Below are 4536 nucleotides of genomic sequence, written 5' to 3' on the forward strand. Positions count from 1 at the left end.
TTCAGATTGTCATTGGCCATTTTGTGTATCTTTGGAGAAAATGGGGATCCTTTCTCTATTATTTCATCGAGTTATTAGATTTTTTTGTGGTGGAGTTGAAAGTACTTTAATATTCTAGATAGTAACCCCTTAGAAGATGTATGATTTGCAAATATTTTCTTCCATGCTGTAAGTTGTCTTTTCGTTATGTCACTTGTGTCTTTTGAGGCACAGAAGTTTTTAATTTGATGTCCTATATATCAGTTTTTAGTTGTGTTCCTTATGCTTTGGTATTATATCCAGGAAATTTCTGCCAACCTAATATAATGAAGCTTTTCCCCTGTTTTCTTCTAAGAGTTAAGATCTTACAGTTAAGTCTCTGATCCACTTTAAATTCATTTTTGCATTTTTTTTTTCACTCGTTAGCATTGAATGAATCTCCCTCCACATCGAGCCACCAGGACACAGAACCCTCAGTGCTTAATCTCCCCAGCTCTCGTGATGGAGAATTTGGCCTTCATGATAGCAGGCTGTTTTGGAAGCTCTCCCTGCTCCAAAACTCCATAGTAGCCCCTGATTGCACCACATGAGTGATAAGAGTAGCTCTACTTTTGTTTCTGTCCATATTTACCCATGGATCCTTGCTGACCCAGGTCCACAGTTTATCAAGGTTGACAGTTGGGCAGAAGCTCGAGTTACTCTTTATGCGGTAATACCTCATACTGACTTTTCCAAAGCAACATGGGTTGTGTTTGCCAAAGCTGATCCTGTGGCGATGCACACGGCCAGCATTACCCAGGCCTCCTGGGTGCTTCTGGTGTTTGCTAAAGCAGCCGTGGCCCCGGCTTTGATGGCGCCGAGGTTTCTGGGTCTTCCTTAGTCTGCATGACATGTTGGCAGCCCAGATGAAAGAGCCATTTTTGTGTGGTTTATGGTAAGGATCCAACTTTCATTTTTTGTGTGTGGTTATTTATTCTTTCCTACCTGATTTGTGGAAGAGACAGTCCTTTCACCGTTGAATGGTCTTGGCACACTTGTTGACAGTCATTTGACCCTGTAACTGAGGGTTTATTTCTGAGGTCTCCATTCTACTCCATTGGTCTGTATGTCTGTCTATATGCCAGTACCATACTCTTGATTACTAGAGCTTTGTAATAAGTTTTGAAATCCTAAACTGTGAGGCCTCTAAGTTTGTTTTTTCAGGACTGCTGTATTAGTTAGCTAGGATAACTGTTACAAAGTAGCCCAGATGGGGTGTGTAGTGGCAGACTATTTTCTCACAGTTATTTTATTTATTTATTATTTTTATTATTTCTCACATCATTTTCTCACAGTTCTAAAGGCTAGAAGTTTAAGGTCACAGTGTCTGCAGGTTTGGTTTCTTAAGTAGCCTCTCTTCTTGGCTTTCAGATGATCCCATTCTTGTTCTGTCTTCACAGGGCCTTTCCTCTCTGTGGGTACATCCCTGGTGTCCCTGTTGATCTGAATTTCCTCTCAGAGTCTGACTGGATTAAGGCCCATCCAAAGGCCTCATTTTAACTCATCTCTTTAAAGGTCCTATCTCCAAATATGGTTATATTCTGAGCTATGTGGAAAGGGCTTGGGGGAGGCTAGAGCTTCAGCATAGGAATTTGGTGGGTATATAATTATGCACAAAACAAGTACTTGGCTATTTGGTACCCCTTGAGATCCCTTATGATTTTTAGAATGGCACTTTCTATTTCTGCAGAAAATTCTTTTTGGATTTTGAGAAGGATCTTTAGATCATAGGGAGCCAGAGTGGCTCAGTAGGTTAAGCATCTGCCTTCAGCTCAGGTCATTATCCTGGAGTCCCGGGATTGAGTCCTGCCTTGGGCTCTCTGCTCACTGGGGAGCCTGCTTCTGCCTCTCCCTCTGCCTGCCACCCACCCCCCTACTTATTATGCTCTTTCTCTCTCTGTATCAAATAAATACATACATACATACATACATACATACATACATACTTAAAAAGAAATCTGTAGATCACTTAGAATGGTGATCGTAACATCCTGACATCCTAATACAGAGCCTTCCAATTCATAAGCACAGAATGTCTTTCCATCAATTTGTGTCTTCTTTAAAATTTCTTCCGGCGGTGTTTTGTAGTTTTCAGTGTACAAGACTTTTACTTCCTTGGTTAAATATATTCCCAAGTATTTTATTCCTTTTGATGCTCTTGTAGATGGGATTGTCTTCTTCAACTTATTTTTGGATTGTTCATTGTTATTGTGTAGAAACAACTGATTTTTGTGTCTTGATATTATTGTATCCTGCGACTCTGCTAAATTTATTTATTCTACCAGGGTTTTTTAATTTTTTTCCCCCCAAATCTTTAGGGTTTTCTGTATATACTATCATGTCACCTGGAAACAGATAATTTAACTTCATTTCTAATTGGGGTGCCTTTTGTTTCTATTTCTTGTCTAATTGCTTTTGGCTAGGACTTCTAGTACTGTATTGAATAGAAATGATAAAAGTTAGCATCTCTGTTTTGTCCCTGATCTTAGAGGAGAAAGTTTTTCTTCACCATTGAATATGATTTTAGTTATGGGCTTTTCATAAATGGCCTTGACTATATTGAAGTAGTTTCCTTGTGTTCCTAGATTTTTAAAAAGTTTTTTTGTTAGAAGAGGTCCTTAATCTTGTCAGATGTATTTTCTGCAGCAATTGAGAAGATTATGTCTTTTCTCTCTTCATCCTGTCAATGTGGCATATTAACACCGATTGATTTTTCATGTGTTAAATCATCCTTTCGTTCCAGGAATAAATCCCACTTGGCCATGTTGTATAATCCTTTTGATGTGCTGTTGAATTTTATTTATTTATTTATTTTTTTCAAAGAATTTAGTTATTTGACAGAGAGTGAGAGAAGGAGAGAGAGCACAGTGAGGGGAGCAGCAGAGGGAGAGGGGGAAGCAAGCTCCCTGCTGAGCATGGAGCCCGATGCGGGACTCAATCCCAGGATCCTGAGATCATGACCTGAGCTGAAGGCAGAGGCTTAACCCACTGAGCCACCCAGGTGCCCCTGCTGTTGAATTTTAGTTGCTAGTATTTATTGAGGATTTTTGCTCTGATAATCATAGTCTTTCACCTTTTGATATACAATATTGAAATAGGTGTTCTGTAGATACCCTTCATGATATTAAGAAAGTATTTTTAATGCTTAGGTAGCTGAGTTTTTACCATGAATGGGATTTGGGTTTTATTAAGTGCTTTTGTTATATTTTTGAAATGCATGGTTTTCTTTTTTATTCTATTACCGTAGTCAAGTACTCGACTGCATTTTGAATGCTAAGCCAACTTTGCATTCCTGGAGCAAGTGCTATTTGGTCATATAATATTACCCTTTCTCTAGAAAACTGGATTTGGTTTTCATATGTACTTTTTGCATCTACATTTACTAGAGGAATTGGTCTATATTTTTCTTTTAATATCCTTATTGAAGGGTTTTAGGTGAATGTTATCCTGGTCTCTTAACATGAATTGTGATACTTGATACTTCTCTGTTCTCAGAAGAAGTTTTTATGAGATTGTTTAGTTTTTCCTTAAGTACATGAAAGCATTTTCAAGTGAAGTTACCTGGGCCTCAAGTTTTTTTTCATGGCTACTTCTTCAGTTACAGATTGAATTTTCTGAAAGATCTTGAACTATTAAAATTTTTCTGCATTTTCTTTTTCAGTTGCATCAGATGTATATTTTCTTAAAGAATCCAGCCATTTCATCAAAGGTTGACAAATTAAAAAAAAAATGTTGACAAATTTATTGTAAAGATCTTTTTAATTTCTTCTGATCCTTTAAAATTTATACTAGGGGTGCCAGGGTTTCTCAGTTGATTAAGGGACTGCCTTCGGCTCAGGTCATGATCCTGGAGCCCTGGGATGGAGTCCCGAATTGGCTCTCTGCTCAGCAGGGAGTCTGCTTCTCCCTCTGACCCTCTCCCTTCTCATGTTCTCTCTCTCCCTCTCTCAAATAAATAAATCTTTAAAAAAAATTTTTTTTTAATGTGTGTACTAATTTCACCTATTTCATTCCTGATAATTCTACTTGGATTTTGTTCATTTAGGAAATTCTGTCATAGAGGTTTGTCACTTGTGTTAAACTTTTCAGAAAATCAGCTCTGGTATTGTCTATTTTATGATTGCTTTCTCCTGCTGTGGCCTTTTGTTCTTCATTATTCCTTCTCCCTTTTTTTGTGGTTTGCATTGCTATTCTTTGCCTGGGTGTCTGTCTGTCTACTTACTTACTCACTCACTTACTCACTCATTTACTCACTTATAGCAGGCTCCACAGCCAGTGTGGAGTCCAACATGGGGCTTGAACTCACGACCCTGAGATCCAGGAGTCAGATGCTTAACCAACTGAGTCACCCAGGCACCCCTTTCTCTGGCGTTTTAAAAAGGGTTTTTAATGTTTCCATTTAAAAAAAATCTACAGTTAGAGCTATGTGTTTCTCTGTGAATGTTGTTTGGAAATAATGAGGACCATAGGATTTAGTGATTGAAATCTTGTAAACTTTGTGTAAATGCCTTCATGTTT

General features: G+C 38.2%; 1 pseudogene; it reads right to left on the bottom strand.

Moving 5' to 3' along the window:
- Positions 1-401: 401 nt before the first annotated feature.
- On the bottom strand, positions 402-871 carry LOC116864100 (annotated as a pseudogene).
- Between the last annotated feature and the right edge of the window lie 3665 nt (positions 872-4536).

The sequence above is a fragment of the Lontra canadensis genome, unplaced genomic scaffold (assembly GCF_010015895.1).
Source record: "Lontra canadensis isolate GAN:19392208 unplaced genomic scaffold, GSC_riverotter_1.0 scaffold1, whole genome shotgun sequence".
In the NCBI taxonomy this organism is placed as follows: domain Eukaryota; kingdom Metazoa; phylum Chordata; class Mammalia; order Carnivora; family Mustelidae; genus Lontra; species Lontra canadensis.